A 13,005-nucleotide genomic window follows, 5' to 3' on the forward strand; every position below is an offset into this window, starting at 1 on the left:
AGCTAACACTGCAGTTAGACTGCAGTGTTCGATATTCGTGCTACTGCCCAACGTTTCTGTGAAGAAATTCAAAAATGCGATATTTTACCATGAACGAATCGATGTGAGCAAAGAAATTGTAGCGGGTTAAAATCAAGGTAATTGTTGCAGAAGTCGTATACATAGCCAGCGTTTGTTACACGCTTGCTGCAACCACGGCAAGTAAGTCGCTAGGTCGCTTAACTGGATTGTTCCCTCCTTTGTTTTCCCGTCTGTGCTTTATACTCACGTGAGCTACCGCTGCATAGTGTAATACTATGCATCAAAAAATAAAATAAAAGAAACTGCACTGGGCTGGACTGAACTACGTCGCCCGGCACTGTAACGTTGCCTTTGAGAAATATATTGTTGTCTATGAAGTAAGCTCCGTGCAATAATTTTGATGAACAAAGATATCGTAAAGATATGTTTGAGAGGACCGCCATAAGTGTACGAGCGTAGGGAACGAGAGCGCACAAACGAAAACACGACATTTCGGACACCACTCGAACTGAACCAGACGACAGGCGCGAGTCTTAGCCCTGACCTAATGCGAGTGGCGCTCGGAGCGCCCCTGTAGGTAATTTTGGGGGCTAATAGTATGGCGCACCAGGTGGATCGCACGATAGGTGTAGACCGCGCGGCCGTTGATGTACCATGGTTGCTACCCGGTCGTAGAATTCATTCTCACCACGGTAACAGCGCTCGACGGTGTTAATTTCAGGAGTGGCAGTTGCGCTCCTGATGTGTTCTTATTGAGTATTGCCCCTCAAATGAATTATAGTTTACCATATATATGAAGCAACGAGTAGCATTACTAAATTGCATATATAAAATCGTGTACGTGGTGCCCTTTAAACAAGCTGCAAGCTTCCCGTCCCGATCTGAGCACATGGTAATCTACAGGGTGTTTTTTTTATATTAGCGTACATATTTTGTATTAAAAAATTATGAGCGCAGCGAATGTGGCCTTTTTGCACACGAGTTCCTAGGCGAGGTGGACATACTTTGCTACTAAGAACGTGAGCTTCAGAAGACTAACAAAAATTCGTAAATTTTTTTAACAGTGTCTTTGGGGCAGTTGACTAAATGGCAAACTTGGAGGCAATCACATTTTAATGCAGACCCATTGTTTTTTAAATATTATAAATTGCACCTAATTCGATATATTCATAATCGAATTCCAAAGCTCAGTCGAGGCAATATTGAGACCGAGCGCGTACCCCTGCACATCAGGCGGCAAAGCCCCGTATAAAAGTGTATGACGAAGTTTGAATGATAACAGTGTCGCGACAAATCCTGACCAGCATGCACACAGCCGCACCTGCTCTCCAGGCAATACCTGCCATATCAGTAGCTGCCGCGACAGGCTTTGACATTGTTTCAAACTTCCTCGCGCTTGTCGTCACGGGACGTTTTGTTCTGATATTATCGCGGGACCGCCTTTCCTGCGACCCCGCGGCGCTCGGTTTTCATATTGCCTGTATTTACCGTTGAAATTCGATGATAAATATCACGAATTAGGTGCTAAATTGAAGGTTCCTTTTTTTCAAAATGAGGGTACGCTAAAATGTGACTGCCTTCTAATTCGCTATTTCTACAAGTGCCTCTAAGGAACGTATAAAAAGGTTAACTAATACTTATTGTTAATTGGTCTTCTGAAGCTCACGTTATTAGCAGAAAAGTAAGTCTACCTCGCCTCGGAACTCGTCTGCAAGAACGCCTGGTTCACTGCCTTATTGTAAAGAAATGTGTATTCTACGAAAAAAAAAAAAACACCCCGTATAAAAGATGTATAATTGCGTACGTAAGATTGATGATGATGATTGCTGGGAATGACTGACATAAGCCCCATGGTTGTGTAAAAGCTTTGAGCGTACGTTAAAGCCTTTTCCATCACTCTCATCCGAAACACGCTGCATGTACCTAAAACGCAGTCAATCGATTGGGTAAACTTGGCAGTGCTAAAAAACTGCGGCACCCTTTCAAGGTAACCACTGCTCGCACCTGCGGTGTAAATGAAATGAAATAATATGAAACGCATGAAACTTGACATTAGCGTGCCGTCATAAATGGTCAGTTCACGCTTCATCTACTTTGAGCGAGGTTCTTGAGTGAGCGAGGTTCTTTAATGTATGCTTAGGAGGTTCGCCTGGCGACAGGCAAAACATGCTGCTCCAGATGGGTATGATTAAAAATGAAATGATATGAACAGTGCTCCCGGCACAGACACAGAGCGCACACAAAACACACAAAAACACTCAATGAACTAATGTCTGTCAACGAGACCATGTAGTCTCTCGAGAAGTTGAAAAATGCCTACGTCTGGGAGGTGCGCAGACAGCGTTAGTCCACGGGTCAATAACGTGTCGTAGAGCTCGAGAAATGACAGTCTTTGATGAATGTTCAGTGCGGACATTAAGGCTGTTCTCTTTAGAATAAATAGCCTGCAAAAGCAAATTAAGTGAGGTATGACTTCTCGCACGTCGCACGTTACTGGTGACCTCACCTGTGACCTTACCTGTTCCTACTTACACACCTGTTGGTTTAAGTAGGAAGCGGTCAGTGTTTAGTGCTTGCACCACGTGCGAAACTCGCACATGGTATCGGAAGCGCGAATAGTCTCGTACTGATTTGCTTTTCTGAGCCAGTCGTGGCCCAAGACACAAGAGCTGAACCATCACTTGTAGAGAAATGTATTCGGAGTGGGTCATCAGAGTTGTCTGTTGAACCAGCAGCGCAGTGCGCATGTACATTACCCGCTACTGTGCAGTGAGAAGGCAGCCACAGTAGAAAAACAGTGTGCTTCATACCACATGCTTCGGTGTGCAAGCATTTGATGTCGTAGATAAGCTGGTTATCGGCAGGGGGGGATTTTAGGGATAACAGGGCAGCATGTGCGTCTGTAACGGTGGCCCAGGAGCTCGCTGGCTGCTTCAAGATGTCAGTGAATGTTGATTTCAGTGCAGTCAGCTCCGTGGTGGTGGAAGATGTACTGCTGCTGAGCTTCCGGGAAATCGCGACACTTGTTGGTGGGATCTACACAGCTATGAGAGATGAATCAGTGCCACCAGTGTCAATGTAACCACGTTGTTCGCAGAAGGATGAGATGTGTTAGAGCGTAATATAACTCAATGTTGGCCCAGGAGATCTTTGTTTGCAGGTAATTCTTGGCATGATTGTAATGATAAACCAAGTAGAGAACTTCCAATGACTCAGTTAAGGGGCAGAAAAACTCCGGTAGTCAGGTGGGAGTAGTGCGATGACTTCAGAAAGATATGTGTCAGCAAAGAGGGTTCGGTGACTCTGGCAGCATATCGAAAAAGAAAGTGATTTGATTGCTGCGTTTTGTAAAATTTGTGTGTTTTGTAAAATTTGTCCGTTAGTGTGTACATTGTTGATAAGTTCCTCGGGAGACCAAGGCATACCAATAACACTCGCACTTGCATTCCTTGAAATATAGAGGCAGAAAGGGAAGGAAAGACAAGGAGCTTAGCCAGTGTAAGTACCGGCTGGCTACCCTGTGCTGGGGAAAGCGGTAAATGGAATAATGTGGCTATTTATGTACCTTTGGGAGATGCCATACAGGCCAGGAAGGTTATATCAAAGGAAACCTTCGCAAAGCGCTGTATATAATCTAAGGAGGGATTCATGAAAAAATCCACCAGCATTGCTGGTAAGCATGTCGCATCTCAGTGGAATAGCGAAGGCTCAACTTCTCGACGTATACCTGCTGGAGTGCTCGCATACGGCTTATCTGTTTGCTTGTCGGCAGTACCAAAGCACGAAGTCGAAACACGCCAGCAATTGTGTGGGTATCTGCATATGTTTTGTTCTGGTGGAGCGACTGATAATTAAGTCAAATAGGAACATATTGTCCGCGGTGCTGGCCATGTAAATAGCTTTCGAGTTAGGGATGAGCATATGAGCTTTCAAGAGCATTTTAGCAGCAAACGCCCACCGGTAGAAGTATGAGGGTTTTCCGCCTTCCGTAGCGGAAGACAATTAAATGTTATCTTTGTTATTCCCCGGTGTGCCTTTGTTACATGACTATAGACGCCGCCTCTAAGAATAGGTGTGTCGTATCAATGAACCATGCTCGCTGTAATCTGTATTCAAAACAAGGCCGGTCGTATCAGTTAACCAAGATTTTCCTTCGTCATCGAATTTCGGTGAGCTCGCTGCGGCAGTGAACATTGTAAGGAAATGTTTCCGGTTGCTTAATTACAGCGTATTTAGCGGAATTTAGGATTTTGAGCAAAACAGAAATCAATATTATGGTGATACCCATATCTTATCATTTCAAAAAGCTTTTGCACGAAAATGAAAATGAATGTTCTAGCAATTGCAACAAGTACACGTTAGGAATGACTAACATTCTGAGCGATATCATTTGCAACGAGAAAAGATAAAAGTCCGATTAGATAGATCGTCGTGCGTCCGATAAATGTGAAGGTTAATGTGTTTGGGCATCAACGAAATCGAAGGTGCGTTGTGTGTCTCACAGAAATGAGCTCTTATCACATAATTGCCAATTACTCCATACCAAAATAACCGTTTATGGGGCAAAAAATCAAGCCAGGTTTTTATCTCCAGTCCACATTCTGACGTCCATATATGCGCTGGATTCCTTGGGAATACCAGCGCTGATGTAGTCATCGATGCCACATTCATCGTTACCACGGCGAATCTTGAAGTAGCCTGCGGGAAAAATGGAAACACGACGATTAGCTATATACCGTCTGGTATCATCTACGGTATTCTGAAGAGTTCTTGTATACTACGCGCCTGCGCCTGGCTTAGGCGGCTGATAGTGTGGAAATAACATATATCGTTGAACGCAGCATATAAGGATCGTAGTTTGAGCAAAGGTCTTGCTAAAGTGCCACCCCCCCTCGTTTATAATCATCTAACGCTTGTATTAACGTTCATATTAACGGATACGTTTGTAATAACCTATCCAGAAGCCTTCAATTAGAACACTTCGGTGCAACCCTCATGAACTGTTAGCATGAAATCATAAGCCGTAGGTTATGGTTTCTGTATAGTTGCAACGGGCGTGCAAGCAAAGAAATAATCATAAATGCGCGTGTAGGAGCCATCCATATATCAGAGTTTACCACTCGCTACGAAGCAAAGGTGCAAGACATGTGCCCTATGTTCTTTCTGGTGTGTACATGCATGTGTACCGAGAGGTCACAGTTGTAGGTTGTGCTTTAAGAAAGCGCTCTCTTACCCTTTAGTTTCATACGCGTACTAACTGCGGTCGAGTTGAACCGCACCTACTCTCTACCATACTTGAGCATTTTAAAAACGATTGTCTAAGCGCACTTTTGTGCGCAGCTAAGAAATATTTACCCAAGTTTTCCGCCAAACTGAATGTGTAATTATGGTACGCATAACACAAGTAATAGCTTCAGCCCTGTTTTTCAGCCCATGTAATGCGGCCTTAACAAGGAGATGAATGTTGGACGAACCACGGTAAAACTCCTCAGACAGACTGGCCAACGTTTTGATACGAGGACCTATCTTTGTCAACGTCGGTTCTTGTCACTCTTAGCGATAGTACGATTGGGTTCATCAACACGCTAAGGATGACAAGGCTGCCTTTGACAAAGATCAAAATGTCTCAGGCAGTTTACCCGGTTCATCCAATTTTTATCACATATTGTGCTTCCATCTGCCAGCGCTTATCTTGACTTAAGCTAAGAAGTCGTGTTTGTCGCGACACTCACCTTTGTCACCCCAGTCCTGATTCCAGGAGTTTGCGACGAGCCAATAGGGAACGCCGTTTTCAGTGCCCCAGCCGAGAATTCTGACGGCGTGGAGTCCCACAGGCCTATTACTGTGCCTCTGGTAAACTCCTGCGGAGCAACAGAAGGTTGTAATGAAGATTCTTAAAATATCGTAGGTACAAATTCTGTGCTCGGAAATTATTGCTGTGTGACGTATGTTTTTGAAACAGGGATTATATTCCACTTTTACTTAGAGGCCAAGTCAAGGGGGTGGCTGGCGTGTACCACACGACGATATGAATGTGAGAGCCCAGCAGCGACGCCAGCTTGAAAATTTTCAAGTAGCGGGCTGCGCCGCTTGAACATCAGGCTTCAAGTGGTTAAAGCTAACGTTAATGATTGTTTCTAACAGGCCCTCCGATGCACCCTTAAATAAACAAATCGTGAGGATGAAGCTGTATCAAACACCACACATGGTCGAGCATTGTATTACTCTGTTCTTCTGGTGTCATTAATTTCCATGGTCTACCCATGGTGGTCTTAAAAGGAAATGAATGAGTTTTTAGATGGGTCTCCCTTTTATATATAACAGTGTGGTGACGTCACCAAGTATATATATATATATATATATAGGGTGTTTTTTTTAGCTGCACCAAATTTTTAAAATGAGCAAGATAGATACCTCGATCACGTTATGTTTAGCATTCGAGTGTACGGATTGGCGGCCTCTAGATACAGAGCAATTTCCGCACTTAAGTGCCTAATTAGCGAAGTTCTGATAATTAACTTTTTAATTATCAACAATAGGTGGCTACAGAAAATGAGTAATTTGGGGCCCATCCTCGACGCTACCTATCTCAACGAACAAATTTTAAATAGCGAAGTTCATGTGGGAGCTACGCGAACAATTAGTTCCCATTGGCAGGCTCCTTGAAACCGAAACGGGCAGCAAAAAGAGCGCCTGTGTCGTCGATGTCGCAACCCCCCCCAGAGGCATCGGCTGCAGTCAACGGACACCAGGCGCGTTCGGCGCGAACGCCCATAAACGCGATCGGCGTCTACAGCAGGTCTACGCGCCCCACTACTACATACCGCACTCCTCCTCTCTCTCGCAATCGCTATGCTGCGCGATGCTATTTTTATACTTGGCGCTGAGCCGTGCTCCCTCAAGGGCTGCAGAAGATAGCGCCAACCTTTCCCTTTCCCTCAAGAACCACTTATCATTTTTATACTCTGCTTTCACTCTCTCTCAGCTCTCTCTCCCCCAGCTCGGCGAAGCTATCGCTCAGCTGGCATGGGGTATGGCGTTTTGTGTTAACGCCACGAAATTTTCTGACCAACTAGAGGTATACAGCTTCCCTGTGTAAAATAAAAGCTGCGATGTCAGTGACAACCCACAGTGAGGTCATTGACGCAGTTTTTACAGCGTGAGAGAAGTTGGGGAATATGAAGCTCGATCTTGAACTGTTTTTATTGCGATAGCAATTATATGGGCACTTCAACCTGATTTCTGCCGTCGGCGTTGCCGTCGTCGTCGCCGTCGCCGTGAGGTTCCCTATAGATAAAATCTTCGCCGCGTGCCGTATGCCCGAGCGGAAGCGTGCGGGGATGCGCGCTATCACGGAGAGCGAACGCACTCAATCTCCCACGCGCAAGCAAGGAAGCGGGAAGCCAGCGCCGGAGGGAGCGCGGGGGGGGGGGGGACGCACTTCTACGCTGCCAACAACCGCGCTCGTCGCTCGTCCGCACCGTCTCTTATCTCCACACGGCTCTGACCTTTATGCGCCGTGCATTCGCCGCTCAGTTTCCGTTGAAGCGATAGACCGCACGTACCTTGCCGCTGCGGCGTATCCGCTTGCTGCCAGAGTTTGACAGTCGTTGCCTGCAGTCATTCAGTGTGATCTATTCATGTTTGTTTGTGCGCGCTCAAACCACGCTTGTTCATTCAGTTAGTAATAGTCGGGCCACATTTTCCAACGCACGCCACACATGCAATGCTGCCCGGATCGGCAGTGCAGCGCTACAGGTGTGTCCCTTCGCACGCGCTGCCCACGGAAAGCGCTGCTCATCAACACCACCGTTTCACACGCGCCTTCTCGTGGTCATCGAGTCTCTCTTCATGTCGGTCTCCTTACGCCGCAGCACACCTGCTTACTTAATCAGCTCATGTTTACTACAATTCATATTGCTACCAAAGCCGCTCACCTTACTTCGTATGACATTGCTGTGTTGCTATCGCATTTATTGCTTCGCCCTTAGGGCGAAACTGTGACATTTTTTTGCTCCGGTTTCCGAAAATACTCGTAGATCGTCTTTTTACCGCCCAACAAACGATGGTAAAGCTTCAAACGAACGATCTGTCAATGTGGTGTGTTTGCGTCTGGTAGCCACTCAAAGCAGCTGCCGGTTCCCTGGACGCAACATTGATGCTTCCGTTTCATCATCATCAGCCTATATTTATGTCCATTGCAGGACGAAGGCCTCTCCCTGGAATCTCCAATTACCCCTGTCTTCCGCTAGCTGATTCCAACTTGCGCCTGCAAATTTCCTAACTTCATCACCCCTCCAAGTTTTCAACCGTCCTCGACTGCGCTTTCCTTCTCTCGGTATCTATTCTGTAACTCTAATGGTCCACCGCTTATCCATCTTACGCATTACATGGCCTGCCCCGCTCCATTTTCCCATCTTAATGTCAACTTAAATATCGGCTATCCCCGTTTGTTCTCTGATCCACACCGCTCTACTCCTGTCTCTTAACGTTAGGCCTAACATTTTTCGTTCCATTGCTCTTTGTGCGGTCCTCAATTTGTTCTCGAGCTTCTTTGTTAACATCCAAGTTTCTGCCCCATATGTTGGCACCGCTAGAATGCAATGATTGTACACTTTTCTTTTCAACGACAATGGTAAGCTCCCAGTCAGCATTTGGCTATGCCTGCCGTATGCACTCCAACCCAATTTTATTTTTCTGTAAACTTTTTTTTTCTCATGACCAGGGTCCCCTGTGAGTAATTGACCTAGATAAACGTACTCCTTTACAGGCTCTAGAGGCTGACTTGCGATCCTGAATTCTTGTTCTCTTGACAGGCTATTGAACATTGTTTTTTGCACAATAATCTTCAACCCCGCTCTTACACTTTATCGGTTAAGGTCCTCAATCGTTTGCTGTAATTTGTCCCCATTGTTGCTGAATAGGACAATCCCAGCTAGCACAAAAGCGATAGAAAACTGCTTCCATACCGATTCGCCAAGACTAAATGAACGTCTGAAAGACGCACTAAAAAATCCGTGCAGTCCGTTTAGAAGGTGAAAAACGGTCGTATATCGTTGCTAATGTCCGGCGGATATGACTATTGCAAGAAGTTCTAGAATCCTGCTTAAAGTAGTTTCGAAAAATCCTGTCTTGAAATGGGATTTTGTAAGACCATTAGAAGCATTTAAAAAATACAGATTGAATCCTGCTACAATCAGGATTTTGACATCCGTTTTTTTTCACCCTCCCCTCTAGCGCCCCCCTCGTCTCCCTTTCCTTCCCTCTCCCCATGCCCCTGCGGCGTTTCGCCGGCCGGCGGCATGCAGGTTTGCGCTTGTGCAATACACGAAACATATACAGCAATAACATTTTTTATTGCAAAAAGTAAACACGACTAGACAAGCTAGCAATCAACATTAAATATGAGTGCCTCCGGGTAACGTCCATTACAGGTATCGACCTTGATAAACCTGGTTTCGAACAGGCTGCTGGGCTGTAGCTCCTTAATTCAGCAGGTCTTCTTACTGCAAAAACATTAGGCATATGTAAAACGTATATTAATTGAAGCACACTTTTCTTAGTGAACGTATAGTTTTTCAATGCATTGGCAATAAGCACTGCAATATATCTTGGCAATGGGCAGCACTACAATATATTGGTCCAAGCACAAAGTTTTCGAGCATTCCACCTTTATTAACATGGTTCTAACATTAACCGATCACAAGTGAAATTCCCTTCTGTTGCCTTGAAGACATACTTTACATCTAACTGAAGGTGTTGCATGTACAATCGCCAACCAGTGTAAGTGTCGGCTATTTTGCTAGCTTTCAGGAGGCTGTTGTCTTGACTAGTTGGCGACTGGTAGATGACAGCAGCCTCCTAAACACGTGCGAAGTAGGTGCCAATTAGCATTCAAAGAAAGGAATAGATAATGCATTTCTGATAATGTTGTACGAGAAAAGAGGTAAGTGTGGCTCTGCAAAGGCACAGCTTCAGTGTGACAGCATTGTTACACCACCGCAATTTTATTTGCCACAGATGACATAGCCAACTCAGAAATGGCGCAGGCTTGAGCATATACCTAAACACCAGTCTATCAAACACATCGCATACTTCAAATTGAGCAAATATATTGCGATTCCTTAAAAAATAAAAGACAGCAGACGAGTGCAACCTTAAGTAACAGCGACTATTTGCAGAACGGCTGCTTCAAGCATATACAGTAAGAACTTCAGTTGCTGTAATTAAACCATTAAAATGTTGCACGCCTATGACTTGCCTGTTTGAAAACCTCCACACAATAACATTGCCAAGCACTTGTAAAGAATTTTTTTTACAAAAACAGTGAGTCATCCACACACAAGGTGGGAACATAAGCCGTAATTTTCCACCCAGTTTCACTAACTTTGACCTTGGTGACATAATTATAGTTACGCAATGGGTTAAAGGTTAAGCTCGTGCAGTTTATATATCAATTATGATCTAGAGTGCTTGCATATGCAATTTATTGCTTACACCGAAATGAGCCCACACACTAAAACCCACATGGCGCGCGGCGACGATTTCATCGCCGTTGCACTTTATACGGATTATCAAGGCGACGACGACGGCGGCAAAAATGCGCTTGGAGTGCCCATATAATTTCTATCGCAATAAAAGAAAAAGAACCGCGGCGTAAATTTCTCTCTCTTAAATGGCATGGTCGCCGTTACGTCGTCGCGCCGTAACACGCGTGTTCGAGTCGATGTCTCAACGCTGCGGCTGCGACGCAGAGGAGCTACGACGGAGGCCCAGTCCCGCCAACGAAACTGCTCACAACCGACCAACGCTCGCTTCAACGGCAGGAAAAGAAAGGGAGAGGGTTAAGCTGGCGCCGGGCTGGCGGCGGGCGCGCACGGAGACAGTCGAAGGTGGGGGAGCTACGAGGGAGTTGAGAGGGAGAGTGAGGGGAGCCACCGAAGCGACGGGGTCACCTCTGCTCAGCCAAATCCACTTCCCTGACGCCCTCCTCCCTCACCTTTGACGTGTCCGCGCGCGCCTGGCGCCGCCGTGCTGGCGCCGCCCGCTCCCTACAGCATCGTTTTCTGCGAGCGTTGCTCGACGTGGGCAGTCTCGTGGCCCCTACTCGCCATCTGCTTGCGCGCCGTGATATCTAACGACTGCATTCGTACGTCGTGCTGTGGTGCTCGAATACTTCAGAAATAAGTCTTTCCTTTAATTAGAACAAACTTTCGGGCTCCTTCGAGTTCGAATTATCGAGATACGACTGTATATGTATCACGCTGAAAATTTAATTCGTACGACTTTAATATGAAATAACAGTTACCTGGGTTCTTGGAGTTCAGGAGTTTCGTGGTGGCCCTTTGGGCGGCGGCGTTTTCGTCTGCCCGTTTGGCACCTGTAGAGGGTACATGATCGGTGTCTTCACCCTCACGCGCCTTCTCTCTTGCACGTAGGTATGTGCCTGCATAGTAAGTTACAAAAAAACTCTTTATTGTTATGCTGATAAACTCGGAGTATCTATGTTTATAATGTAACAGCAGTGCCTATTACAACTGTATATTGGAATTTTTCTTTTTTTAACAGAATTTTGTTACTGCACAGACTTGCAAAAAGAAAACGCCAGTGCGACCTCAAAATTTATTTGTTGCATGACTGAAGCCAAAAAATGTTAGGTATCCTAAAAAAAGATGCTGTAAATAGCTACACTGTCGGATTATGTTACAAAAAACAAGGCAACAGTGCACTACATGCAGGGTGTTTCATTTAACTTTAGCCAAACTTTAAAAATATGCAAGTGCCACGTACCAGGACAGAACCAAGGTAATGTTGGAGATACTCAGATTATTTTTTGCATTCCGCCTAGTTAGATAATTAGTTCTAATTAATTAACTTCTCAATTACTATAGTTAGATCAAAAGTGTCAATGAGAAGATTGTAAAGCAACATGAGAAACCCCTGATACCGCTTTCTGTTTCTCAATATGAGCTACATAAAGTGTTTTTACAAGTGTGAAAGGTGCCTGCCAATACACGCAAACTGCCTCGAGCGGCCAGGTCGTTCGGCAGTTTTGCGTGTATTCGCGGGCACCTTTCACGCTCGGAAAAACACACGAGTGATCTCGCACAAGAGCGTTGACGGAAGAATGCTGTGGCTACGCGAAGATCGTAGCACGTCTAATCATTCTGCGCCAAACGGGAATGTCATCGTCTTCCTAACGATCAATGGTCAACGAAACGTCGCAGAGGTAATTTTAGACAGCTTTGGCAAACCTGAATACGCATACAATAAAAGAAACGTACGCAGACGTAAACATGCCTCTTAAACAATATTAGAGATTGCAGTTAAAATCAAGGCGCTTTCATTGAAAAACTTCATTACCGCCTAAAACTTCCACCTAAAACTCCCGCCTGAAAACCGTAAATAATTAAACACGACAGGTGTCAAAGTGGCAGTGACTACTTACGTGAGCAAAGAAGATGTGGAAGGCAGTCTGGCGCTCCGCAGTTCATGAACGAATACGCGTCAGGAACTTAACGGCTGGTCCTGACAAAAATAACGGTCAATGTAACGGCGGGTTCAAAAGTTACGCAATCTGGAGGGAAGCTGCGCGGAGAGCGCAGTCCGCTTGGCTGCTCAGACTGCGTCGGCGCAAGCGATGACGCCGATGAGCCGTCGCGCCACTCCTCGCTTTGTCAGGTAGCCGCTATGATACGTCGCGGCGCTGCATCCTCTTGCGACACACGCTGCTGCAATGCAGAAAAATACTCAGTGTGGCTTCGTACTCGGTACCTGAAGCACAGAAATGCTAGCTAATTTAACTAAGAAAATACAAAATGCGGCTGCTACCATAATGCTAGCGCCACCTTACAAAGATAATTTGAAATAACAAAAGTCGAACTTTTTAATGCCTCATTCTTGGCACTTTGCGGTAGGTAGGTAGGTTCCTAACTCGCTTTATAATACAAAAAAGTGATGTGCAACCTATAATGGAATCGAACC

General features: G+C 45.5%; 1 long non-coding RNA gene across 1 annotated transcript; it reads right to left on the reverse strand.

The window, feature by feature from the left end:
* Positions 1-9,429: 9,429 nt before the first annotated feature.
* Positions 9,430-13,005, reverse strand: LOC125943206 (uncharacterized). The gene is made up of 3 exons (XR_007465645.1): positions 12,470-13,005; positions 11,330-11,467; positions 9,430-9,527 (listed from the first exon to the last, which is right to left on the reverse strand). It is a non-coding gene; the product is annotated as an uncharacterized LOC125943206 (long non-coding RNA).

The sequence above is a fragment of the Dermacentor silvarum genome, chromosome 2 (assembly GCF_013339745.2).
Source record: "Dermacentor silvarum isolate Dsil-2018 chromosome 2, BIME_Dsil_1.4, whole genome shotgun sequence".
In the NCBI taxonomy this organism is placed as follows: domain Eukaryota; kingdom Metazoa; phylum Arthropoda; class Arachnida; order Ixodida; family Ixodidae; genus Dermacentor; species Dermacentor silvarum.